This window comes from Rhinolophus sinicus, linkage group LG01, assembly GCF_036562045.2.
Source record: "Rhinolophus sinicus isolate RSC01 linkage group LG01, ASM3656204v1, whole genome shotgun sequence".
Classification (NCBI taxonomy): Eukaryota; Metazoa; Chordata; class Mammalia; order Chiroptera; family Rhinolophidae; genus Rhinolophus; species Rhinolophus sinicus.
The window spans coordinates 202,257,508-202,285,358 of record NC_133751.1 but is presented as its reverse complement, the minus strand read 5'-3'; the positions used below and the strand labels follow the sequence as shown (position 1 = coordinate 202,285,358).

The following is a 27,851-nucleotide window of genomic DNA, read 5'->3' as shown; positions in this document are numbered from 1 at the left end:
AAAATGGCAATAACTACATATCTATCAATAATTATTTTAAATGTAAATGGATTGAATGCTCTAATCAAAATACATAGGGTGATTGAATGAATAAGAAAACAAGACCCTTATATATGCTGCCTACAAGAGACTCACTTCAGATTGAAAGACATACACAGACTGAAAGTAAAGGGATGGAAAAAGATACTTTGTGAAAATGGAAACAAACAAAAAAATAGCTGGGGCAGCAACACTTATACAAGACAAAATATATTTTAAAACAAAGGCTATAACAAGAGACAAAAAATGGACCCAGTAATCCCACTTCTGGATATCCAAAGAAACCTAAAATGCTACTGCGAGGAGACAAGTGCATCCATATATTCGTTGCAACATTGTTTACAATAGCTAAGATATGGAGGCAACCTGGGTGTTCATCAATGAAGAAGTGGATAAAGAGGAGGTGGTACATATATACAATGGACTATTACTCAGCCATTAAAAAGAATGAAATCTTGCCATCTGCAACAACATGGATGGACCTAGAGGGTATTATGCTGAGTGGAGCAAGTCAGACAGAAAAAGAGAAATGCCATGTGATTTCATTTATATGTGGAATCGAAAGAACAAAATAAATGAACAGACAAAACAAAAACAAATTCATAAATACAGAGAATATTTTAAGGGTTTCCAGGTGGGAGAGGGGGTTGGGAGGATGGGTGTAAAAGAGGAAGGGATTCAGAAGTACAAATTGGAAGTCACAAAATAGTCATGGGGATGTAAAGCATAGGGAATATAGTCAATGATATTGTAGTAACTATGTATGGTGTCAGATGGGTACTAGATCTATTGGGGTGATCACCTGGTAAGTTATACAAATGACTAATCACTATTTTGTACACCTGAAACTAACATAATATTGTATATCAATCATAATTGAAAAAAATTACTAAAAATAAAAAGATCCCCCACCCCCAAAATAATGGGACAAACTAAAATTATGTGCTACCCGATGTGATACATTAGGAAAAGAGGACACAATATCACCCATGTAGTATTCCTATCAAAAGATAGTTAATCTGAATTACATCATGAGGAAGTAATTAGGCAAATAGAGATTGAGGAATAGTCCACAAGATTCTTAAAAAATGTCATGTCATGAAAGACAAAAATGGTGGGGGGACAGCTCTAGATAAAAATATATTAAAGAATCAAATACAGTGTGTGAACCTTGATTGGATGCAAGATAATTTTTTTTGGGAGGGGCAGGGGAACAGGACTTTATTGGGGAACAGTGTGTACTTCCAGGACTTTTTTTCCAAGTCAAGTTGTTGTCCTTTCAATCTTAGTTGTGGAGGGTGCAGCGCAGCTCCAGGTCCAGTTGCCATTGCTAGCTGCAGGGGGCAGAGCCCACCATCCCTTGCGGGACTCAAGGAGTTGAATCGGCAAACTTGTGGTTGAGAGCCCACTGGCCCATGTGGGAATTGAACCGGCAGCCTTCGGAGTTAGGAGCAGGGAGCTCCAACCGCCTGAGCCACCAGGCCGGCCCGGGATAATAATTTTTTAAAAGAAGAATATAAAGACATTTGGGGAATAATTGGGGAAATTTGAATAAGGACTGTTTATTATATATTATTGTGTCCATATTAAATTACTTGGGTGTGAAGATGGTATTGTGGTTATATAAGAGGATGTTCTTCTTTTAGTAGATGCAGATGAAGCATTTAGGAGGGAAAGTAACCTTATGTCTGCAACTTATTTTCAAATAGTTCAGCAAAAGAAGTGTATATATATATATATATACACACACATATATAGTGTGTATGTGTATGTGTGTGTGTGTATGTACTCATTTACCCATTATCAATCATATATATATATAAATATGTATATAGATATATATACACATATAATTGGTAAAGGGTAAATTAGTATTTAATTTTCAGCTTTTCTGTAAATTTGATATTTAAAAACATAAAAAGTTGGGCATAAAGCCCAGATTTCAGATGAATGCTAGGACAAGCTGGCCTAGACATTGGGACTCTCTCCTAAGGAGAGTTGTAAAGCCTCTAGCTTAAAGACTCAGGCATAATCTTTTCTGGTTACATTTACTGTATGCCTCCTTTATGGACACCTGGTCTACCAAGAAGAAGTGTAATCATTATACTTGAATTGTATTTGGTTTTGCTTTATAGTTCTAAGAAAGTTTCCATTTAGCTGATATGTAATAGGCCCTTGAGTAATGATACTACTAATGTGCTCCTAAATTTAGACACCGGACTGTCTTGAACAGGCTCAAGAGAAAGTGCAGTGAGAAAGTGGGTTTAGGTGGTGGGAATTTCACAATTATGTAAGGAGAACAAGAAGTCTGTGTGAAAGCCACTTTCTTTCCTAAGAAACATCTGATCTATGGTCACACATGACCACAAGAGTTCAGACCTGTCATCACATAAAGGAAGTAGGAAGTTAAGATTTTTTTTTTACTGGGTGACCCCTCAAGAAATAATATGGAACCATTAGGCAACTAATAATGTATTGTATTGTTTACATACTCTGAAAGGTGGACTGTGAATTTTTCTTTTCTGTGTCACTCAAAGCAGATGGAGATAATCATTTCACAGAAAGGATGAATGAGTTGGGAGGTCAGCTCTTGATGACTGAGGAAATTACAGTCACATAGTAAATGGGTAAGGATAGTGGGGGGAGTTCAAAAGACAAATCTGTCCCTAAATGCAATTGCATCAAGGGATAAGACATACGTTGCTTTCCACCTGCCAATTCCAATCATTTGATGCGGACTGCCTAGAGCACTATGTTAAGGATTCCTGGCTCAGGGAGAAAGAGTTAGTAATTGATTAGTGATGTCTCGTTATGATTTTTTGAAGGAGTATAATGGCATGAATGACACATTTGCCATCTTTGAATTTCCAGCACAAACTAAACTGGATGCTTGAAAAACACTAAAGCCTTCAAAAAACCATTTGTTAAAGCAATGATTATAACGATAACTGATATTTGTTAAGTATTTGTATTGGGCCAGACAGTAATCTAAGTGCTTTGTGTGTATTAACTCATCAAATCCTCACAACAATCTGATGAGGTAAATACTGTTATCATCCCCATGTTACAAACAGGAATTAATGTCATCTTCAGGTCTTTGCTCACCTCCTCAGTATGGGTTTTTCTAGCTATTGTATTTTAAATTCCTACTCTGTCCCTGTCATTCCCACTCTCCCTCCCCTGCTTGAATTTTCTCCTTGGTACCTGTCACCGCCTGACCTTCTATGTGCGTTAGTTACTTGTTTATTTTCTGTCTCTTCTCATTAGAATGTAAGCTCCGGAGGGCAGGGATTTTTGTGTGTTTTGTTGACTGCATGATTTCTAGCAACTTTTCTAAGTCACTGCTTAGCATTTAGTTAGGGCTCAGTAAATACTTGTGGAATGAAAAACTGAGCCTTAGGGGAGGTAAATAACCTTACCAAAGGTCACACAGAGACTTGGTGGTGAAAGATGGGTGTGGCGGATCTCAGGGTTCTCTTTCTGTTGGGAAGCCAAAGCCCCAGAAGCTATGGAGAATCTGAAGTTTACAGACTTCGGGAATAAAATAGAAAGGGAGCAGCTGATCTTAAAGCCAGAGAGGCTTCCAAACTGACAAAATAGGTGCAGCTTGGGAAGGAGGTCCTGAGAAATTGCAGCTGCTGGGATGGAGACAAAGGACCAACACCTGCCTCCCAGAAAAGTAGCCAGAGCCCAGCTACACTGCTATCTGCAAGGATTTTTTTGTCTCCAGAACAAACAGATTGGGAGACGCACAGGAACTACCGGGACATTTTTGCCAGTGATGTGGGAAGAAGGGAAATAAGATTGTTGTCTGAAGGCTAAGCTTAAAAAATCAACAGATAATGGACCATAAGAGAGTTAAACAAAATCCCCTTCAGGAGACACAGTGGCTCTTGGGCCAGAGCCAAGGGCTTAGTTATCGGGAAAACACTGGAAGAGGACTGTCAGGGAGGGGACACTGGTGGTGGTGGCTACACTGTCTGGGGCTGAGGTTAGGGGACCAGGCCCAAGGACACATGCATCCTACCTGATGGTAGGAACAGCTCTTGTGGACATGACTGTGGGGCTGTGAAACATTCAATCACGTAACCTGCTCAGAACTTGCCTTCTGGTTATGATTTGGTTTCCTGGGTGGTTTGGCTGTAGTGACATAAGGCCCTGTTGATCAGAAGCCAGTGGGCTTGTAGCCTTGGGAGCTATGGTTCTCAGAATGACCTTGGCTAACATGAGCTCACTCCATGAGACCCACCCATCAGATTTCTGAGCCTCCAAGACCGAGGACCGGCCCTGGGAATCCCCGAGGGTGATGGGTTCCAGGAGACCTGGGGACTGCCAGCCATCTCTTCCTGGTGGAATGTAGATTCATACTTATCACGTTCATGGTCTGGGACAAGGTCTATGCTGGACATATGTATCCCGGATATTTCCAGCCTCTATGGCCTCCTGGCTGATCCTGCTTTTTAATGCTCTCATTACAATCCGAGGGACCCAGGATTTTTACCAAGTTCTCCTCCCCCAATAGTGTCTGGGAAGCTGTATTAGTTTCCGGTGTCTTCTGTGGCAAATGACCACATAGTCAGTGGCTTAAACCAACACACGCTTATTGTCTTACAAGTCTGTAGGTTAGAAGTCCAACACAGGTGTCACTGGGCTAAACTCAAGATGCCAGCAGGGCGGCGTTCATCTGGAACTTCCAGGGAGGAACCTGTTTCTGTGCCTTTTCCAGCTTCCAGAGACGGCTCTGCCCACACACCTGGGCTCCTGGCTCCTTTCCTTCACAGCCACCAACAGTGGGCTGTGTCCTTCTGTCATGCAGGGTGTTGTGCGGGGTCTCTGCTCCCGCTCCCCACAGAAGAACGCAGGACGTGGTGAGGCCAAAAAGGAACACCCACGGAGCCATAGATGGGGGAGTCATACCACTATACTGTCGCTGGTGGCTGGGTTAGAGACACGGGAAGCAGGAGCCACACGATCTGCAATCCACACTCCGCCCTTGCTAGCCCAGCCACCATCTTCTTGCTAGCCCCCCATTTGCTGCTAGCGTAGCCACAGCAGTTATATTAGTGGCTCAATGGTTACAGCTGATGGCCAATTAGCCACCGCTGATGGCCATCCAATCATAGTTGATGGCCGTTTACTACCTGAGTGAGCACCTTTCCACGTGAGGCTGAGAGCCTGGAAACGGCACTCCTGGCTCAATTCCCACACCTTCTCACCTCATATCCCTCTGACTTTCTCTTCTGCCTCCTTCTTTACCACTCTTGTGATTGCTTTGGGCCCACCTGGATAATCCACAACAGTCTCCCTGTTTTTAGGGCAACAGCTAGTAACCTTGGTTTCCCTCCATGTAACTTAACATATTTATATAATCTGGGGATTAGTACGTGGACATCCTCGGGGGGACCCCCAGGAGCCCTGAGGAATGCTCCAGAATTCACACAACCTTCCTAGTGGCTGCTGGTCACCTCAGTCAGTGTCTGTCCTTCACCTCTGGCCACCTCAGAACTAGCTTCTCTGGGGTGCACATTCTCCCTGTTCTATTGCACCCCAAGCGCGGACCCAGGCATCATCCAAATGCCCCGAGGCCCAGTTGCAATGGGATGAAACAATCATTGTAACACCTGGCACCAGAAATGCTCATACCCACGGAAACTTCTCGACAACTGTGAGAGAAGAAGGTGGGATTTAAGAATGTGGGTGTCAGCATGAACCTGGGCCACAACTCAGAGGCTTCCAGAGCTCTGTGGGAGATAAGAGCAGACAGAAGAGTCAGGAAAGCAGTGGGGTGAGAGGAGCCTGCCAGAAAGAGGCTGGGGCCCCTGTGGGCGCAGGTCTGAGGCTGTTCTACCTGGACAGGGTCTAATTTTAGCTGTGGAGATGTCTGACTGACAAACCAAAGGTTGTGTTTCTGTGACGTGAATTCTCTCATCATCCTGCAGCCCCCAAACTTAAAAAATGCTCAGGACACTCATGACTGCCTATGGGCAGGAAATCTTGATGAAACTCTGGAAAGAAAATGACATGTAGAGTGGCCATGGAGATGTCAGCCATCCCTGCCTGAGAGCTCACAGAAAACTTGGGAACAGGGCATCCCAGGGGCATCCCAGGGAGGGCTTTGTTCTTCTGCAGCCCCTTGAGGTCCAGAGGAGCCAATCTCATCTAGAGCTCAAGGGTGGCGAGACTCCAGCTGACTTTTGGATCTCATAGCTAAGACCAGTGCTAAGACCAGTCTGTATATATATATTTTTTAATTAATTTTTTCTTTTATTTATTTATTTTAATTTTCTTGGGGAATATTGGGGAACAGTGTGTTTCTCCAGGGCCCATCAGCTCCAAGTCATATGTCTAGTTATGGAGGGCGCAGCTCAGCTCCAAGTCCAGTTGCCGTTTTCAATCTTAGTTGCCGGGGACGCAGCCCACCACCCCGTGCGGGAATTGAACCAGCAACCTTGTTGTTGAGAGCTTGTGTTCTAACCAATTGAGCCATCCGGCCGCCCCTCCAGAAGCTCAGCGGCAGCTTGTTATCTTCAATCTAGTTGTGGAGGGCACAGCTCACTGGCCCATGTGGGAATCGAACCAGCAACCCTACTGTTCAGAGCTCACGCTCTAACCAACTGAGCCATCTGGCCACCCCTAGTCTGTACTTTTTAATCGTATGTTACTGAAGGCTCCGGGGTAGCAGGAGGGCATTCCAAACCAGAGAACACTCAAAGCAGTTGCCGGATTTGTGGCTTCTGGCCCCCAAGCTGCACACCTCCCAGGCTTCCTGCTCTCTGCAGGCCCTGGCCGACTGCCTGCTGGAGGATTTGCCTTTGACCATGTCGTTTCAATCTGAGTTCCAGGAACCTCCTCGCTCCCCAGTTTATTCTTCTCTGGACCCAAAGAAAAAGGGGGTAGTTCCTTTTAATTCTCAATTCTCAGGATCCTAGGCAACTCCAAGTTGCAACTGGCACCAAGCGGAGTTGACAGATTACATTTCTCTGGGTCAAGGATGGGCTATTTTTAAGGCTCTTGATGGGTGTCACCAAATTGCCTTCTAGAAACCATATGAGGATGTCCCTTTCCGTAGATTTCTGCCAGCACTAAGCATTGCCATTTAATAAATCTCTGCCAATTTGATATTAAAAAAAACACCTCATTTTCATTTTCAGTTCTTTGATTACATGTGAAGATGTGTTTTTAAAATATGGACATTACTTCGTTTGAATGGGATGAGTAATAATGAAAAGTCTATTTCAAATGTCACTAAGTCTCTATTTAGATAGGAGAAAAAAATGTCAATTCATATGAAGAAGAGAAGGTGTCATGATGTGTGTAACTTTTGTTATGAGAGTTGAGGCTGCGGGAGGGGAAAGGAGAAAAACAATAGAAAAGCTAGGAAGAAGGGAAAAGGAAGAACAGAAGAAATAAAAGCAGGGAAGAAGAGATAGAAAAAGAAAAATGTAGAATCGCTTTGCATTTTGTCCCAGGGGCTTTGCCTGGGAGATAGGCTAGTAGGCGATGGTTAAAACGAGCCTCAGTCAGGTGACCCTACACTCTGCCACATCATATCCAGGCCAGCAGTTCTCAAACTGTGTGACTTCAGGATCCCGTTACACTAGTAAAAATTATTAAGGACCCCCAAAATCTTTTATTTCTGTAGATGATATCTATTAGTATTTACTATATTAGAAATCAAAACAAAAGCTTAAAATATTTACATACATAACATTTTTTTGAAAAATACATTTTCCTCAAGTAATTAGTGAGAAGAGAGGCATTATTTTTACAGTTTCACAAATGTCTCTGATGTCTGGTTTAATAAAAGGTGGCTGGCCTATCCTTTCTGCTTCTGCATTCAATCTGTTGTGATACCACCCATTATGTATCCTCTGGAAAACTTCACTGTGCATTCATGAGGACAAGTGTGGAAAAAGCTCATAACATCTTAGTATTATAAGAATAGTTTGGCCTTGTGGAGTCCCTAAAAGTATTGCAGGAACCCATCAGGGGTGCCTGGACCACAGTTTGAGAACTAGTGATTTAGGCAGGGGGAAATTGATATAAATTCTCTCCTCCTTCCCCAGGAAGGGGTATCTAACAATATGTTGAGGTCCATGAAAACATTCATGCACTTTGGTACAGTGATTCCCTTTCAGGGAATATATTTTAAAAGAATAATCCCCAAAGAAGAAAAACTATTTAAATGATCTATAATTGGGGAATGGTTAAGTAATGCTGGTATATCTACTTAACAGAATATTTTATGGTTTAAAAATTATAATTATGAAGATTATATAGCAGCAGAAAAGGACTATATATCCCTAAGTGAAAAATACAAATTATAAAACACACTCTTCTATGCCTACCATTCTTGAAAGACTGGATACCTGTAAACAAAGCTATATGGACAAGAGATTACAGAAGTTTTTTGTGTGTGTGTGTCCATGTTTATTTTGATGCTTGCTCCTTTTTGTTTTGCAATAAGTGAAAACTGAAATAAGGGCTTTCTAATCTGTCTTGCTCCTCTGGGTTGGTGTAGTCAGGCAGGAGCAGAGCCGAGTCACCTAGGTCCCCAGAGCCGGGGAAGCAAGGGTGGGGGGCACAAGGAGGGGCATCAGTCAGGGGTGGGGACTTGCTGCTTCAGCTCATTCCATGGTGCCCTTTCAGGGGTGACATAAGAAACCTTTGGCTAAGCAGCTATTATCAAAGGCTTGTGGGGAGATGACAGAAGACCAGGTGTGAGGGATGGTGCTTCACTTCATAAGTGGGAAGGAGAAGCTGGTGAGGGCAAGTGCAGACCAGCACATCTTGGAGAGAACCAAGGTTCAGGGGCCGCACCGTGTCTAAAGGAGCTGGGTAAGGGTAGCTGCAAGGCTGCCGGTGCTGGGTGGGTCTTGGCCCAGAGGGAGTGAGGACTGCAGGGCCTGGAGGGAAATTTATCAGACACCAAAGCTTCCTGGGCTGGAGAGCTGGGATGCAGAGACTCCGCATGGACACAACCATGCTGGTAGCCATGTGCAGGCCGTTAGACTCGGGGGAGACTAGTCGAGTTAAACACAGTGGTCCTTAAAATACAGTGCTGAAGTCCTCACGTCCAGCCCCAGATTCGGTGTTAGTGGGAAAGGAGTAGAGAGTGTGAAATGGGTTCTATTCCCCCGAGCTGTGAATACAACCAAATCCCTAATGACACCTTGCAACGTAGATGCGATCATCTATGACTGCATGCATGCTCTTTGTGCACTCTCTCTTCACGTTGGAGCAGGGTTGGCTGCCTTTCATCCAAGGTGCAGCTGACTGAAGTTCAAAGGTGGCTGCTTCAGCATACCTCACGATTTCCGTCTTTGTCTCACCTCGATTAAGGTCATGTCTCACCACTGGTTTCAATGCTTGTATTTTTTCCATTTTTCATTCACAGACATGAAACAGTGAGGAGTAACCTCAGTAAAATATCCCATGACCAGGAAAACTATGTGGTACAGACCAAGAGGGGCAGATGCACTAACAGCCACTGGCTGCCAGGCAGGTGCTCCAGATCATAATTCAAAATGTCAGTTTGACACTAATGGGTCTCTCTGAATTGGGTGTGTGAAAGGTGTGGGTCTGTATTGTGGCCAAGGTAATAGGGCTGTTGGAAAGTTGAATACACCAAAGTCAAACATGGGAAAGTTTACAATAGATTAGGTCGAGCAAAGTTCAGCATGAGCCTATAACTTATTTATTTTGGGGGGTTCACTAGAATGTCATGTGACTAAGATGCTCTGCTCTCCAGTTTGGAGGTATGTCTCGCTGAACCTCTGTCGAGTCCTAAAGAACCTCACTGAGCACCCACCTGTCATGGTCCCGAGAGGCCCAGGAGTTCCCCAAGGGTCTGATGGGTCAGTCCTGCATGCTTCCATCTCTGCCAGGTGTGGGATCAGGATGAGCAGGAACTTGTCCCTTTGGGACCCCATGCCCAGCTGCCACATCAACTCCCGCCAATCTTCTTTCATGAACTTCTTCCCCAGACCCACTCCCATTGACCTCATGACATCTCAGCCTAATAATACTTCAAGGTGCATCTCTTCTGTTCAGGACACTTCTCCCCCACCAAAAAAAATCAATACATGTCTTTTATTGCACCTTCAAAATATCACAAAGTTCAGATTCCCTTGGTGTCTTGACGTCTTGGTGCTTCTGTAGCTGGACAACCTACACCGTATTAATCAGCCTGCTGAACTGTTCCTTTTTCAGAAACATAGACTCCATCCAAAAATTTTCTGATATCCTTGTTTTTAACTGTTGTGGCTTGTTGAATCAAAGCAGCCGAATTTGATACAAGTTCAATGTCATTTCCTCCAAGAATTAACTCATCTTTCTGGGCTTGAGATACTGAACAAGCAGCCCCTGACCTCATCCGAACCCTGCGGATGTATTTTTCACCCAAGAAATTTCAGATTTTAACAAGACAACCATTCTCCTGAATAACGACGTTGATGGAGAAGTGAGCACACACAGACCTCATCTTGTAATGGAAGCCCAGGGTACCACCCTTGATCATGTTCCGTACGTGACTACAGATGGCGCGGACAGTAGCCAGCTCCTTCCTATTTCCCCACCGTTTGTCAACCCGGAGCCTCTTCTTTTTCTTTACATGGAGACTGAGCTCTGCATTGATGTGACTGAAGTCCCTCTGCAGGGTGCATCTGGGGCCCTCCCAACGATTGTGGTCCCTTCAGTGACGTCCACATTTTCTGGAATGTCCACAGTCTGATAGCTGAGAACGGTCTTCATCCTCTCAGTAGATTCAGCAAGAAGTGTCCTGAAGGACACTTTTTTATGCAACCACCGCACCATCCTCAGAGCTAACAAATTTAAAAGTTAGTCTTTATTACCATCTACCACCCAAGCCATACCCACTTCCCCAATTGTTTCAAAAGTATCTTGTTACAGCTGGTTTCTCCAAGTCAGGTACCCAAATGAAGGCACACGTTGCAGTCTATAACAACCTTCCCTCTTCTTGTTTTTCTTTCTGTGCCATTGGTTCGTTGAGGAAGCCGCATCGCTTGCAAGTACATTCTTAATGCACAGCATGTAATTGAAATCCCCTCCCAGCACTCAGCCTCAAAATACACTCCATACAGAAGGCCTCCCTGAACTCAAGCTCTGTCAGTCTCTTGCTCACATCCCATCCACCCTCTCCGACCTCCCACTAACTTGGTGTGCAGTGCTTTCCTCTCCCACCTCCACTATCTTTTTGCACAGATCATTCCGGTCTTCCTTAGTGTTCTCCCTGCTTAGCCCATGACCAGGATTTGTTATCACAAAGAAGAGCCCAGCTGAGCCAGAGGGCACACATCCTTCCTCTTAGATGCTGGTGGTGGAAGGAATGAGGTTCCAGCACAGTGACAATACTTGTTCCTGTTTTTTGGAGGAGGATTTGAGGGCCTTGTTAGCTGTTCGGGTATCTGCCTTCTTCACTAGGCAGCGTCTGTGGTTGGAAATGCGTCTTAATTCATCACTGCAACCTCAGGGTGTGGCACATTGCCTGTCACTTGAGGGCGTCAAAAAGGACTTCTTATTGTGGGTGGGCACGGGCTGGGCCTTCTTTGTCATCTTTGGGACAGTGGCCTGTGCCTGAGGAGTCGTGATGAATAAGGCCCAAGTAAATTTGTGACAGAGCTTTCAGTTATATTCTCTCTGCTCATGAAAGATCGTCTTAATCTGTGGCTGTAGCAAACGTCCTGCATAACACTGGTGTTGAGTCATTCTCGGGGATCCCACATACACGACATTCTCGTTTTCACTCTGAGAATTCACTCTCGTGCCATGTCACAGTCATCTCTGCGGCAGGCCTTTCCCTCTGAATTATCCAGCGGGGGTTACTGGAATCCAAGTGCCCTCCGATCCCCTCCCCAAGCTTCTTCCCTTCACCTCTGAACTGGTGGGGTTTGCCCACACTGATGAGACCCGTACACATGTCAGTTCTTAAACTTGGGTGTGATGAGGCCATTGCTTCTTCATTTTATCCAGGGCTTGTTTCGGTTTTGAGGACCCTTGTGTTGGTTAACTCAGGATTCGTCCCCTCTTTCCCCAGGATCAAGTGTGTGGGGCGGGGCTATGTAGGGAGTTGGGTCAGGGTCAGGCCCAGGCCTCCGAAGCTTCTTTGACCCACGCCAAGTGCCATCCACGAGGAGCCCTGGCCTGACATGGCCTGGGCCATCAGTCCCCCCAGGCTGTGCAAACCCATTCACACTCTTCTCTGCTTGGAGGTGCACCTGCTTCCCCCCTCACGGGCTCAGTGGTCATTCCGTGGCCCCTGATGTAGAATCCCCCCAGCGCTGACTGGAGGAGGTGCCGCATGGTTTCCCACCACCCTCAGGTGTGCAGGGATCAGCCTGGCTCCCATGCCAGGCTGGACCACCGGGATTTCTGGGAAGCTCGCACGCTGCCTCAGTCTCTACCCGGGCAGGTGGAGCAACACCGCCGCCCTCCTCGCTTTCTGATCCCCACATCCCATATGAGGCTCTGTCATACTCTCCCTGTGACTCCCTCACTGCGGAGAAGTGACAGGAAGGCCCTTCTCAAAGACCCGCCAGTATCTTGGGGTGTTTGCAAGGGAGTCACTGTAATGAGGGCAAGTGAGGAGAATAGGGGAGCGGAGGCCAGTGAAGAGCCTGTGGCATAATTCTTCAACTGCATTCCCAGGTGGTTGGCAGGTCTGGAGGCTTCCCCTGCCCATGGGCTGCGATGAGGGTGAGGATTGTGCCATAGCAGGAAGGTTACCGTTTGCTAGCACCCTGGCTCCATCCATCTGGGTGAATCTCTGGAACAACCTGCCACCACCTTTCCTGCTAAGGGCCCTTGGACTTCTTGGGAGGCTAGGACCGCAGCTGCGGGGAGGGATAGGCGGTCATGTACCAGATATGAGGTAATGGAGCTGGATAGGATTTGGGGTGGTTCAGGGGTGTGCCTGTCAGTGTGTGTAGCTCTGTGTATTTGGGTGACTGTGTATAGTTTTCTGACTTTAGATCTCCTTATGCATTTGTGTGATTTGTCTGTACTGTAACAGCCTATGTCTTTGGGAGTGAGTGTGTCTATGGGAGCATAAGCATGTGTGGGTGTTTTTGGGAGTATGGGTGTGTATGTGTGTGTCTGTACATGTCCACATATGTGTGTGCGTGTGTGTGTGTGTGGGTATGTATGTGTATCTGAGGGCGGGTGTGCACGATTCTGGCTGTGAGCCTGTGAAAGTCTGAGGAAAGACCACAACACAGAGCACAACTGTTCTGGATCCTGGGACTGAACTGATTGGGCAAAGTTCCCTTAATGGAAAGGTGGTCTATTTACCCATTTGAGTCCCTCTAGGAGCCAGTTAAGAAGGAGAGACTTCCTGAGGGAGAAAATAATGAACAGCCATGTGGAGTCCTGTCATCTTTTGCTGCCTGGGCCCCTCCCCCAGACAGGAGGCTGGGCTGGGGCGAGGGTGGCTGCTGGGCCTGGGACTACACACTCTAGTTTGCTGAGACAGGCCATTTTGTGTAAGCTGAAGCCTCTTTTCTGATATGTTCCAGACGTCCCCGCATGCTGGCAAACAAGCTCAGCCTGAGGTAATACACAGCCCCTTTGTCTGAGAGACTTCTCTTAGAAATGTGGTCACTGTGGTGTTGAAATTGGGGTGCCTGCCAGCCATTTCTGAGGGAGAGAGGAAAAGTACTGGCCCCTCCCCCAGGTGTTTGCTCTGAGGCCCAGGTGTCCCTGCAATGAAGGGGTCTGTGTGTGCTCATTTGTCCAGGTGGAGGAAAGGGGGTACCCGTGTGCATCTCGAGAGCCAGAGAGCATCTGTGCATCCTGGGTGCAGTCAGCTGGAAGCAGGGCGCTGGGCCAAAAACCCAACAGGACAATCTCCTTCCCTAGGGGGTGGAGTCAGGGAGAGAAACCCTCAGACTGAAGGTATAGGGCAGTCCCCACAGCTCCCTGACTGATCTGCGGTGGCCAGTTTCTCCACATTTGTAGGGGACTGTCCTGGTTTTAACACCGAAAGTCGAGTGTCCCAGGAATCCCTACAGCCCTGGGCACCTGGGACAGTTGGCACCGAGGTAGCAAGCTGGGGCCTCCTGAGGGGCAGCTGCCTGTGGCCCAGGAAGTGACCTCAGGTCCCTGAGTGCACTGTGAGGGGGCAGGGGATAGGGAGTGGGGAGCCTGGGAATTTGGCTCATCACCCTCAGACTGGCCAAGGTGGTTTTCCCACTGCTTCTGGTTTGTGTCCACCTTCCCTGCAACCAAGAGCTCGGGGTTGGGGCTTTCAGAGGAGACTCATGCTGTTAAGAGCTCACCTCACATTTGGCCTCCAGACCTCCCCTAGGTCTTGCAATAGACAAAGCCAACAGAGCCAGGGGCTGAGAGTGTGGCTGGGGACCCATGAATGTATAATTGGAGCTTATTCACTGCTTCTGGTGAGAGAGGTGCTGAGAGGTCTTGGTCCCTGTGCAAACCCAGGTTTTGTGATTCCACACCTGGGCTAGGTTAGCAGCCACCAAGTTCTGTCGCTTGAGGAGAGAGGTAATCAGCCTTTTGTGTTAAAAAAGATGCAGAGAAGAAACAGCCAGGGCAGTGAAGGTAGTGCAATGCCCAAAAGGTAGTGCAGTGCCAAGGCCAGTGCCCCGTGGAGGCAAATGAGTCTGTTAGCTCCAAAAGGGAGAGTTTATAAGGTGGACAAGGAAAGCACCTGACCCCAGATGACAATACGGGCAGGCAAGGTGGCTGGGAGCAAGACGGGCTGACTCGAGGTTGGCCCGGATCTCTGCGGTAGCAGGCTGCTTTGAGGCAGCTATAGGTGTGACCTTGGACACCTGTCAGGGACTTCTGAGTCCACGGTTGGGTAGGGAGAATCTGGTAATGCCTCCCCTGAGAACCTAGGTCCCCGCCTCCCCTCTCCCATTCCGGCAAGCTTCCATCCCCATTACCTCACAGCAGGGCTTTACCCCTCCTGCTGCCAAAGCCTCTTCCACCCAGGTAGCCTTTGCTCTGCCAAAGGGACCCCCTCAGTCACTGTCTCTTAGGAGGCTGAGGTGCCCAACTCACAAAGCTCCGAGAGGTCCAGGTGTCCACTGGCACAGACAGCAGGCCTGGGGAATGGCCCAAGGGAGGGGAGATGATGGGAGGTGGTGACAGGGTAAGGCTGGAGTTGGGGCAGGTGACCAGTCTGCCCAGGTGGCTGATGGCCACAGAAGGGCCAGAAGGCAGGTCAAGGGCAAAGGAAGAGTGAAGAGCAGAGAAGGAGGCCAAGTGGACGAGGAAGAGCAAGGAGGGGAGGGGGACTGGCAGGGCAAGGAAGCACGGGACTCCAGGGGGCCTGCGGGGACAATAGGCCTTGTGGGCTCCAACGTGAGGAGGGGCCCACTGGTGAGAGACGGCAACCTGCCTGGGTGAGGTGGGTGGGCAGGAGGGGGGCCAGGCCAAGGGCCCACAGTGGGGGCCTGCAGAAGGCAGGGGTGGAGGAGAGCAGGTAAGGGGGAGGAGGCAAGGGAAGGAGGAGGAGAAGGGGCGGGCTGGCGTCAGCAGGATAATAGTAGGGCTGCTCTTTCTTCATTATTACCAGTAGGCAGAGTGAGAACCCAAACTGACTGTGGGGCTGTTGAATCTGAGTTCTGTCTGCCTCTGTTCCCTCAGACCTTAGGATCTAGAGAATGATCGCTGAAAGCCTGCCTGCAGCATAACTGTGCCCATGGTAGAGATGAGGAAACTGAGGCCCTGGAGGAGGCCAGCAGAGGCAGCACTTGGGACAGAGCCAGGTGGCTTTTTCACAGGAGGCTGTTAAGTGATGGGATCAAGGGACTGGCCAATGAGCCGTTCTGGGTCAGGATGGAGGGCGAGACTGAGCAAGAGATTGGGCCTTAGATGCCTCTGGGCAGGTGGAAGGGGAAAGACCACCCTGCATGGAGACTGTCCTTGCAATTAACACCTTCCTGAGTTCAGAACTTTGCGGGGGCTTGTATAGTTGAGGCCTCTGTGCTTTCATCTTATAAATATTCATACTCATATTCTTTTCATTTAGGAGAGGTGTAGATCCAATTAGTTTAATGAACACTGAAAACATAATAGCTTACACAATAGCTTTCCCTTCATATAGCATTATGTGCATTATATAACAGAAATTAATGGGCCTTTACAGAAATCTTGGTAATTTAAAAATTACATAATACAATTAAGACTTTTGGTCACCTTATGTTATAATATCCATCCAATTCATGAGTAATTTTCTACCTTCAAAACAAATTAGTAGGGAACACAGTTTTGTTCTTGTGACATCCTCTAACCTTTTATCTGTCCTATGGGGACACCCCTCAGAAACAGCAGTGACAACTTGAGGGGGCAGGTTGCTGAGGAGACAGGTGGGATGGGCTGCAGGTGGGAGGTGAGTTTCTCTGAGCAGCAGAAACACCTTGTGTTTGGTGGTTGGATACAGATAGCTGTTCTGAGGACAAGTTGCTATAAGTTCACACGTGATAAGCCAGATTTTCTCTATCAAGTTGGAGGCAAAGGTATCGGTGGGTGGTGGGAATCCCAGGGAGGGTTTAAGAAGGAATGGAAAAGGCTTGGGTGGGGCTGACCTTGCACCAGGAAGGGATGCTGGTGCTCTAAGATCACCATTTTGAGTGGCTCCTTGTGGGGACAGAGTCTCAGAGAGCAGTTTCCAGCCTCTTGGCCTCACTTGGAAAGGTGATGGCTTGGGTAGTAGATGGCCATCAGCTGTATCTAGTTGGCCATCAGCTGTAACCAGTTAGCCACTGGCCACTGATATAACTGTCGTGGCTGAGCTAGCAAGCGCGGATTGCAGTTAGCAAGGGGTTGGTTGTTTGGTAGAGAAGCAGATGGCAGATTGCCGCTCCTGCTTCCTGTGTCTCCAGCCCAGCCGCCAGCGAGAATATAATGGTATGAACCCATTATCCATGGCTCCGTTGGTGTTCCTTTTTGGCCTCACCATATCCTGTGTTCTGGCGCAGGGAGCGGGACCAGAGACCCTGCATGACACTCCTTTTGCCCCATTGGAGCGTTTTCCACTGGCTCAGTGGCCTGGGTGTGGAGTGGAGAAGGAGTGAGGGACGGACCCAGGCTGGGGACAAACGGGGCACTGGAGAGGCATGGGCTGGAGGGTCAAGGCACCACCACTGGGTGTGGAGGGAGGGCTAGAGGGAGAGGAGAGCTTTCCGGAGCTAAGATTCTCCTGTAGGAATGGGGGGCCCAATGGCAGGACACGAGAGTAGGACGAGGTCCTGCTGTAAGCGCAGAACGTGGAAATAAAAAGGCAGGTTAGAGTAGGACTTACAGTTGGGGTCTTTGAAGTCAGGCTTCTTACTAACTGGGTCAGCGGGCAAGCCGTTTCACTCCTCAACATCTCCGTTTCCACGCCCGTAAAATGGAGGTGCTCAGAGACCCTGCCCCATGGAGCTCTGTGAGGATCCCATGAGGTGATGCAGGCGTGTGTTCAGCACCAGGCCTGGCAGCTACAAATCTGGTCTCGGAATAATCGCCAAGTCCAACCGTGTACACTCGACCTTGCTTGTTTCCTCCTCTGTAAATGTTTCCTCCTCTGTAAATGAGGCTAATGACAGTGTACGCCTCATAGGTTGTTTGAAGAATGAACTGAGTTTATTTATAAAGTGTGCAGGCTACTGACTTGTCCTTAGGACTTGCAATATACATGGTGAAGGGTGCCTTTGCTGTCATTAATGAAGCCTCCTCGAAGGGTTGGGTCTTTTAGGGGTGGGGAATGTGCCAGGACTGGGGGGTGACCAGGAAGACATCTGATGACAACTAGGAGCAGCGGTGGAGGACTCATGTCTGGAGGCAAGAGGTTCTGGGGACAAAGGGTTTTTGCTGGCCTCACCCTTAGAGAGGAGTGGGGCGGGGGAGGGGCCTGGGACCTCCCCTAGTCTAGACCTGCTTGGCCATTGCTATTGGAGAAGATTTTTTTATCATCCAACCCAGGATATGTGTGTGTGTGTGTGTGTGTGTGTGTGTATTTTAAATCAAAATTAAAAGATTTCCAGGAAGGAAGTGAATAACACACTTAATCTAACAGTGGAGGGACGAAGACAGGCTCATTATTACAATGCTACAAGACAATTCATGGGAACAAAAGGACATACTCTTATACCCAAATTAACAAAGTCCACGTAGCAAAACAAAGATAAAAACATGTATATGTCGGGGAGAGGTGGGAAGGGATGAAGTGAGGAGAAAACGTCCACAATAAGTAGGATGGACATTTAATAACTAAAGCGTGAAGGAAACTATTAAGCTCCAGATGGAGAGGTGGGCTAAAGACATAGTCCACTTGATGTAAAAGGAAGCATAAAAAGAAATATTCCATAATGGTCCACCATTCCCTCCGCCCCCCATGTCTCCAGGAAACATGCAAGTGTAAATATGCTGTGACCTGTGGCAGGTGTCAAGAAGCCAAGTAGAGACAGAGGTGAGAAGCCCCCGGGGCCCAGGCTGGAGTGGGGCAGGGGCCCTGGTTGCCAGGCAGAGTAAGGAAAGGCCTGGAAGCGCCCAGGATGGTTCAGCCAGGACACTGCCCCATTAAGGCCAGACCTTGAGAAGCCTGGACAAGACAAGCCAGTTGTGTTAACTTGGGACGTTTACTTAGAATTCTGAAGATGGGGAAAAACTCCCAGGAAGTGCTGGCCCCGCTCATATAAATCACAGAGTATTTCCTCCCCTGTATTCAGCAGAAGGGGAAGCTTTGGATGTCCATCTTTTCCAGAACACGTGGTCTTTATAACCTTTGTGGTGACTGGCCCCTCTGTATGCTGTGGAATTTCAGTGTCTGGCGTGAAGATGGACTTTGTCTGAGACCTGCATACTACGGTGCCTCCAGGCCACAGGAGGGCCATCAGTGGCTAACGGCTCGGTGATTGTGGGCAGCAGGGAGCTCTGAAAAAATTACCAGAGTTACAACAGGAACTGAAGGGAAGCCCACACCCAGATATCTGAGTATCCAGAACTTTCTGCCTTCACCTCACTATGACATTCCCAGTGAGAGCCAGAGGGGGTGTGTAGGAGGGGAAGGGTGGACTCTAAAGGGTTGCTGCCCCTTTCTGTTTGCCTCAGTCTGGCCTTGATACTAAGCTTTGTGACGTTAATGCTGTCAGCTGCTCACTGCTCACTTTCAAGGAGGCTGGACATTTCAGTCTCTGTAGGTGGATCTGAGGGTTCAGCTGTCTTTTGGGCAACTAGGGGGCAGGGTGGGGGCAGTCATTGGGGACTCGGATCAGACTCCAGGAAAGGGCCTCATTTGTGCTCCAATGGAGTCAGCAGGCTAAATGCACAGGGCCAGCCTGGGGACAGAACTGTGACAGAGCCTGGAGGTTTGGTGCAGAGGGTGGGAGGGCACAAAGAGAGCTGGGCCTGTTTACCTCTCCCTGCCTTTCCGTCCTCATTTTCTCCTGCCCTCCTCTCTCTGTTGGGCTCTCTTCTTATTTCTGGGGTCCCACTCCCCTCAGTGGTGTCTGGAAGTGGGGGAGGTCTCTGAACTATCAAGTACCCGATGCTTGCTGTGATTATACAGACGTCTGAAAACAGTGTTTTTGATATGGTGCTATTGTCTGTCTTGACCACCACTGCCTGGAACAGAGCAGACGATCAACAGATACATGTGGATTGAATGAACGTATGACCACAATTTACAGAAGTTAGGCAATGAGCCAAGTTTGCAAAGTGGCTACATGGGGGAGCGACTACTGCCCCCGGGGCCTGCCTGAGCTCTCAGTGGAATCTTCTCTCAGCAGATTGCGTTACATGATCCTAATTGCCCTCACCCCACCCTGATCCTGCCTCCTGAGAGGGTCTGTCCTGCGTCTGGTCCCTGAACTGCCCCATCCCACCGTAGCTGGCCCTGACTTGGGTGGTGTTGAAGAAAGGCACTACACTGTCTCAGGTTTCTCTTTTATGAGGTGGCTTCCTGTACGGTGTTCCTGTCCAATGCATGTGTTCCCTGAGAACTCTGAGCAGCCCTGCTCCTGCTCCTGCTGCTGTCCGGCTGGCCGGCCCCCCAGCCTCAGCTTTTGCCATTCCCCCAATACCCTGGCCTTCAGTTACACAGAGAGACCCTCGGAATCCCCAAAATGTAAAGTGCCTCCCTCCTCGTGTGTGCACTTAGGCTGTTCTCCTTTCCCCTAGTTTCCACCCTCATCTGTCCCTTGACCCTGTTTCCCCCGGGCAGCTCCCTGGGTGGGGGCAGTTCCCCTGCACTGCTCTGGCCCAGCACAAATCACCCTGCAGTGCCCCTCCCTGCTACTTCCCGGACATGCTCCTGGCCTCCTGCCGCTACACCCTGATGCCCCAGCCTGGACATCTCATTTCAGCTTAGACTGGGCCAGTGGCCTGGGGGCCTCTCTTCAGGGAAGGGCTGCCCAGAGCCCTGTTTTCACGCCCAGGCCAGCTTGGAGCTCTGTGGCCCAGGGCAGGGAGTGAACTTGATTCTACGCATTGCACAAGCACGGGTGTGAGCAGAGTCAAGGTGCTGAAAACTTAAAAGTCTGTCATGGTTCCGTCAGCCTCTTCACCAAATGACAGGGAGTCCATGCGCTGAAGGGCCAGCTACTTCCCTGCAGTCACACACAAGCTGTTACTTATACAGAGATGACCCATAGGCTGGACTGAGTCAGCCAACCTCACTTCAGGGAGTTTCTATTCCTGTAGACACCTGAAAGTCACAGCATGCCAGTCTGTAAAAATAACCTAAGCCTCGGTGTTTCATGGGATCTCCTACTCGCTTCTGGGCTCAGAGGCTGGGCTGCATTTCAGCCCAAATTTCCTGGATGGCTGGAATCTGCAAGTGTTCTCTGCTGAGAGACACCCAGGTCCCATGGGTGAGTCTCAGGTCCCAGCCCTGGAGATGGGAGGCCCTGAGGAAATCTCTGCTCACGGGGCCCTTGGGAGGTCTGCCACCCAAGGTTGACCCAAATCACTGTGGAGGTCTGGCATAGAAGCGGAGGCTATGGGGCAGTATGGGGCCCAGCATGGTGGGCACACCCCTGCTGTTCGTCCTTAAGGACACTCCTGCCGGGGCTCAGGTGTCCCCTGGGCTGGGCCCTGAGTCCTTCCTGGCCTCCAAGTCCTAAGTATGAAGGATCCAGCACCACCCGCCTTTTGATCGGCAGCAGCTCTTAATCCTATACCCCAGAAGCATTGGAATCCACGCTGGCCTTTCTCAGGCACTGTCTGCGTGACACCTGGCTTCAAATCTCTGGTGTAAAGATGCTTCCTTCTATTCCAGAGGTTTCTCGTGCCTCTCTGCTCATGCAGAGGTTCTTGACTCTTTTTTGGAAGCTAGATTAGCATGCAGACCCCTGAGAGGGCACAAAGTGTAGACCCTCTTCCTGGAAACATGTTCCCCTTGCCCCATGCCAGTTCCTCTTTAAGGGAGGGACCCCCACAGAGCCCATCTCCAGACCTGAGAGAAGGAGACCCCAACCAGACAAGGCTGACGCTGGAACCGCTTGAAGAGCACCGGGTCCCACCCTCTCATTTTACTGAGGAGGAAGCGGAGCCCCAGAGGGGGAAGTGACTCCCCAGAGTAGGCTGGTGACCAAGCTGGGAGGAGAAACGACATCTCACAGTTCACTCAGCTGCACCGGACCACCAACAGGTAACAACAGCCCCTGGGTCATTTAGAAAAACTGAGGCGCAGAGCCACAGACTGACCTTGCTCTTGTGGACTGCAGGTGACTTCCTTGAGGTCAGTCAGCTGGGCCTTCGTGGCCTGGGCACTGTCCACATGTGCCCTGACTCAGTGGGTAGTCCCAGGTGGCAGAAGCAGTGGCAGCAGCAGACGGAAGGCTGCTTTGTCCCTGATAATCAGTGACATCTTTCACGAACCCTCAGTTTCCTCCTGATTTGACTCAGGGTTGCAGCATCTTGCCGGGGTGGGAAAGCCTCACTGTAGGCAGCCCAGGAGACTTCCCCAGGGGAGCTCAGCTTGCGTGCCACCACCCGCCTCCACCCGGCTGCCTCCTCGCCCCCTGTCCCCCTCCCCCTCACCCCCAGTCTGGCTGGGAAAGCACCAAAAGCCTGAGAGTACACTGTCAGGAATCGCCCTGCAGCCCCTGAGCAAGTGCTGGCAGCAGGCCAGGGCCGTGCTTGGGAATCCAGGCCAGCCACTCGCCAGTGGTGTTACTTCCCTCAATGTACCTCTCTGGGGAATGGGAGCAATAGTAGTTTCTCCTCATTGGGGCTTTTGAGAGCAGCAAGTGATGGAAGTGCTTGCCCACCAGGAAGTGCCCAGGAAGATTTGATTGCTTTATGCATCATAACTGGATTATTCTCTTGCGGGAGGTCAGGAAATGTCTGCCGCCTGGCCTGGCCTGGCCTGGGCTGGGCTGGGCTGGGCTTTGGCCTCCAAGGCAGTGGGGCTGGGGGGCAGGAGTGTGCGGAGAGCTGCCCAGAACTCTGTGGGGGCTTGGTGCTTCTCCAGTTTTGACTGGTTGTCCCAGCTTTAAAGGGACCTCCTGTCACTCTGGAGCTGCCACACGCCATGTCATTCGCTCACTCACTCATTCATTCATTCACCCTTTTACTTAGTGAGACCTTCCCAGGGGCCTGTTTTTTGTGAGGCACGGTCACGTAAGAGTGAAGGAGACATGGTCCTTGTCCCAGGGTTGCGAGGGCAGCAGGGACACTCACTCCTAAGGCACACAGATGACTTTCACGGCCCCTACTCAGTCACAGCAAGGAAATGACGTCAGATGATGCAGATGGATCAGGAAAGTGGACATCTGAAGGAAGGGATGGGGTTTTTAGGAGAGGAGGAGAGAGTCTGAGGGAAAAGAGATGTTAGGTGGATCCAGGCTCTCAAAGGAGTGAGGCAGTGAGTGCTGGGTGCTCCTACATATGCTGGCGATGTTGGTGGGGGGCCAGGGTGGGGACAAGATGAAGGAGAGACTCAGAATGTGAGTTCCAGTGAGGCCCCTCACTACCTGTTTGACCTTGGGTAGAGTCTTTAGTTTCTCTGAGCCTCACTGTCTCTAGCTGTAAAATGGGCATAACTATAACAGGGTCCCAGGAATGTCCCAAGCTCCTTCCATAGAGGATTTAGCACAGGACCATGTTTCAAGTCCCTGAGCTGTCCCCTCCACTCTCCAAACCCCTACTCCAATTCATCAAGCTCAGGGTGAAGTTCCAGCAAAATTCTGGAGTCAGGGAGATTCTGTCTATGTGCTCTGTCCCTCTGCGTCCTTTTCCTTCTTGCATCGTGTCCCCCAGAAGTCCATCTGGGGTGTAGACTGATGGATTTATTCACGGTGTTAGTGGCAGATAACTGCATCCAAGTAAATATTTATGTTCTAACTGTGGCATTCAACACTGTACCCGCAGAGGAGACTGGTTTTCAGTTGAGGAAGCTGCCTGGGAAAACACTGGTCTGGGGCAGTGTTCCTCCTATATCCCCTAGGCTGTACCCAGTCTGCTCAGCCAGGATTGCCCCCTAATCTCTGGTGCTGCATGCGACTGGGGGTGTGTGTGTCTAGCAATGCAAGAGAGGGGGGTCCTTTCTTAGCCTGCAAACCTGCTAAAGTTGCACTCTTCCTGTCCTGTGGCTGGTGTTTTCTGGCAAGTCCAGTCTGCCGATGTGGGGTTTAGGTGCCCCAGCTGTGCAGACATGGGCTCGGGGTTGTCCCAAGTGGGACACTGGGTCCTGGAAGGTGTTTGCAGATAAGGGCACCCGGGGCACAGGGAGCTGCAGGAATCGCAACCCCGAGTTGGGCCAAGCTGGCAGTAAGAAAGCCAGCACAGTGAGGCCACCGGGTGGGGTGGGGGGCTCTGGGCGCACAGGGCTGAGCAGTGCTGTTCAGATGAGAGAACCTAGACCGAGGCCCCACAGCCAGGAGCAGAGCTGAGGCCTCTGGACTCCCAGCCCAGTCCTTTTTCACACACAGGATGTTTTCTTTCCTTTTCACTAAACATTGATCTATTGACAGAAGATTCCATTTCAGGATTTAAAAAAAAAAAAAAAAGCCCTCCATATGTGTGAATTCCCTTGGCAACATTCTGGATAAATGGATCTCCTGCCTTTGCTTGCATACCTCTGGTGAAAGAGAGCTCACTACCTAGCAAGGCTGCTTTGTCTGCTCTGGAACATGCTCTGGTAGCTAGATAGGTCTGCTTTCTACGCCACTTGGAACCCATTCCTTTTACAGCCCCATGGTGTCATACAGTGGAGCATGTCTTGAGCCCTGGAGGAGGCTAATATGTCTATTCTTTTATGGATTATGAGCTGCTGCTCTAGTCCTTTCTACGTATTGACTGTGTTGTGGCTTCCTAGCCCGTCCACACGCAGCCCCTGCTGACAGCCCCGGGGCACGGGGTGACCAGAGCAGTGCACGGGCCATGGACACCCCATGTCACTCTTTAAGATTCTCTAAGTGTAACCTAGGTTCACCTCATTTCTCACTGTCTTTCCTTTTCACAACAATACGTAGGAATTCCCATTTTCCTTTAAGCTGTGACTGCATCAGTGTTTTGTGCATAAACATCTGTTCCTTTCCAATATTTCAGTAATGTACTTCTGATTTTGTCTGTCACTCACACGTTATTTAAGAGACTCCTTAAGAGATGCATAAAAATGCCTATTTTATATTATTAATATGTTACTAATATTAATATTATTAGTGGTGCTGCAGCAAATAGTTGTTTTCTTCTTGGTCTGAGAAGGGTAGAATTGCCATGGCTTTCAAGTGCTCAGCTGGACCCAGGAATGGGATAAATTTGGTGGAAAACCCTGTCCTCTCCCAAAGAGTGTATGCATTCCCCTTATTTACGATTTAGTCCTGACGGATCTGCTGGTTGTATCTTATTAGTAGTTGGACCATTCAGAGCTCTAAATTTCTCCGTTTACTTGACCAAGAAAGCATAAAGGTCTCTACCTACAATTTCTATTTCTACCTATATTTCTATTTCTACTTCTTTTTGCATTTCTGTCATGTTTCCATTATGTATGTCTTTGCTATTCTCATTGGAACATAAATTAAGTGTTTTGTGTTTTAATTATTTATTGTACCTTTTACCTTTGTGGAGTCTGTTTTATTCTCTCAATTCCTTCTACTAAAAAATATTGCTTCGTCATAGTCCCTTCTTTTCTAGCGTCTGATAAACCATAGATTATTTGGTCATTGTACTCTGTCTGTGCCTTTTTGTTTTCTCTGTGTTTCTTATCTGCAAATGATGATCGGCTTTTGATTTCTTTAATGGATGCCCCCTTTAAGAGGGAGCATTATATTTGTCCGGGAGTGTTATAATTATAAGTGTTATATTTATGTTCACTTCCATGGGGCTGCCCCTCTGCTTTCTATATTGAGACAGTGCATTTTTTCACTTTCAGTTTCTATTGTGAATTTTTCTTTGCCTTTTGTCCCTTTAAAATAGACAAGGTAATTTAACTAAAATGTCCAATTTAGAAAATATTCGTTTTAACTTCTACATTAATTTCTCTGAACAACTCTCCAAACTTTGGGAGAATTATATTTAAAGTCGTCCCTTCCCTTAACCCATGCTTCATTGTTGGCTTGTTATATAAATTGTCAAGTCCCAATCTGACTTTTTGCGTCTCTTTTATGTCGTTCTTGACTCCTTATGTTATGCGCAGTTGTTACTATGTAATAGCCAACCTGTGGGTAGATGAAACTTTTTATCTTGGATCAGGCTCTCGATGCTGTTCTCTCTCATCTCTTAGGCGACACTTGCTTTCTCACCTGTCACTTGCAATTCTCTTAGTGCTTTGTTCCTAAGTCCCTCAGACACTACACATTGAAGTTCACCCTTGACTTGGCAAGATTTTTGCCTCATTAGCTGAGCACCGGTGAGTTCAATGCATTTTTTTAAAGTTTGGTGAAAATTTCCTTTCTGCCTCCTCGAACACACACCCAAACTTTTCTTCTTTTAAGGAAAAGTCAAAAGCTATTCTTACTTTTCTCCTTTTATCCCTGCATTTAAAACAATTTTTAAAAAACTTAAATTGTTTTCATATTATCATTAATTAATTAGAAAAATACACCGAAAGAGAGAGAGAGAGATAAAGAGAAAAGATTTGAAAATCAGCCCCCCATCACTTCTTGGCCTTTTGGCTAAGATTCAGTGTACAGTATCTGTTTTTATCAGTTTAATAAAAATCACCCACCATCTAACTGTTAGAATGCAACCTATGTTTGGCATATGGAAATTTTTTTCTAGGTTTTTTTTTCCCTAAGCGTGGGCTTTTAAAATCATAGTTGAAATCATTCTCAATGTATAATTCTGTAGTTTGTGGGGTTTTTACTTAACATAGTCAGCATAAACATAACAGTCAGACAAAAAAATTTCCCATTGAGTAAATTTACCAAAGTGAAACTAAGCTCTTGTCATTTAAATGTGCCTGTGTATTTTTTGCTATTGGAAAAAAATGTTAAAGTGAACATATTTCTGTACACTAGTTTTCCTTCTTTTATATAATTTACTTAAGACAAATTTTTAGAATCACTAGATGAAAGACTAATATGATTTCTATGGCTTGTTATATAAATTGTCAAGTCCCAAAAGTTGTGTATTAATTTGTGTGATCACCAGCGTATCAGTGACTGCCTCGCAGAACCCTTGCCAGTTTCTTCAATGGACAAAAATTTTCTCGTAAATCCTCTTCTGAGAACTTGTATTTGTGTCCTTTACCTGTTTATCTATTGTGGGTCTTGATGTTATACATTTTTATATTCTTCACAGAAAGAACATCATTTACCTAGAATGATTATTGCATTTTCTTTCCTCCAGTACATTACTTGACATTAAAACTTTTTAACAAAAAAAAGTTTTTCTAATTTTGTACAAACCTGTGGTGTCTATTTTTTTTAATTTAACTCTTTCGTTTTCAGTCATTCTACATTGACAAAGAGCTTTTCCTTCCACTGGCTTTTATTAGTTGTCTATTACATTTTCATCTAGTTTTTTTTTATGGTTTGATTTTTTGAAATTTAATTCATTAATGAATTTGGAATTTCTTTTGCTATACAGTGTGAAATGAGGATCTAAGTTGGTTTTTACCTCCAAATTGTTCACTGATAATCTAAACATCATTTATTGACTAAGCCTTCCATTTGTATTATGTATGCTTATTTATTCTTCTGATTTCTGTCAATTGTCTTAGTGCATTATCTGGAATTTCTGGGTGTTGGCAAGTGTCTTGTTGCCAATTTCAACAAGAATGCCTGTTTTGTGTTTTGTTTTCTTTTACCATTAAAAGTTAGCCATTGATGTGAACAGGTTACTCTTTATCATCTGTAAGAAGTATCATTCTGGTTCTTCATTTAAATGACTCTTGCAGAAAAACGATTGGTATAAGCAGATGGCTTTTCATTTTTGCTTTAATGATGTACTACACAATGTTAATAGATTGCCTAACATTGAAATGGTCTTATATTTCTGTGATAAATCTGATTTGGTTATTTGAGCAATAGTTTTTATCTGTTGTCTACATTTGTCATGTTTTAGTATTTGGGTAAATTAGTTTCATAACACATATTCCTTTACGTTATCTTATGTTCTGAAATTACAGAGTATGGGAATTTTCTGTTTCTTGAAATTTTAAATAAGCTAGAGCCTGTTTAAGAGTAATTCTTTATAATATTCTCTGTTTCTTTCAAGGTTGTGGGTCTAATCAATACTTCTTCCTGTGTTGACTCTAGTGTCAATTTTGTTAAATTAGGTTTTGACCCTAAATCATTAACTACATCAAGGTTTTAAAACAGATTAGCACATAAGTGATCAAGTAGTTTCTTCTTATTTTTTCTGTTCTCTCCATCTAAGCTTAACGCCTTCTTTCTTAG

General features: G+C 47.2%; 1 protein-coding gene and 2 pseudogenes across 3 annotated transcripts in view; 2 read left to right on the top strand and 1 right to left on the bottom strand.

Annotated features, from left to right (window-relative positions):
• Positions 1 to 27,851, top strand: part of GPR55 (G protein-coupled receptor 55) — a 54,346-nt gene that overhangs the window by 14,235 nt on the left and 12,260 nt on the right. Inside the window, exon 1 of one of the 3 annotated variants that reach the window (XM_019739741.2) lies at positions 21,530 to 21,655. The exons of the other annotated variants lie outside the window; for them this stretch is intronic. The gene's annotated coding sequence lies outside the window, so the exon portion shown is untranslated. Of the gene's footprint in view, positions 1 to 21,529; positions 21,656 to 27,851 lie in introns of those variants that run through there. 3 annotated transcript variants of the gene reach the window in all.
• Positions 9,947 to 10,791, bottom strand: LOC109451460 (large ribosomal subunit protein uL6; annotated as a pseudogene).
• LOC141568137 (U2 spliceosomal RNA) lies at positions 26,104 to 26,234 on the top strand (annotated as a pseudogene).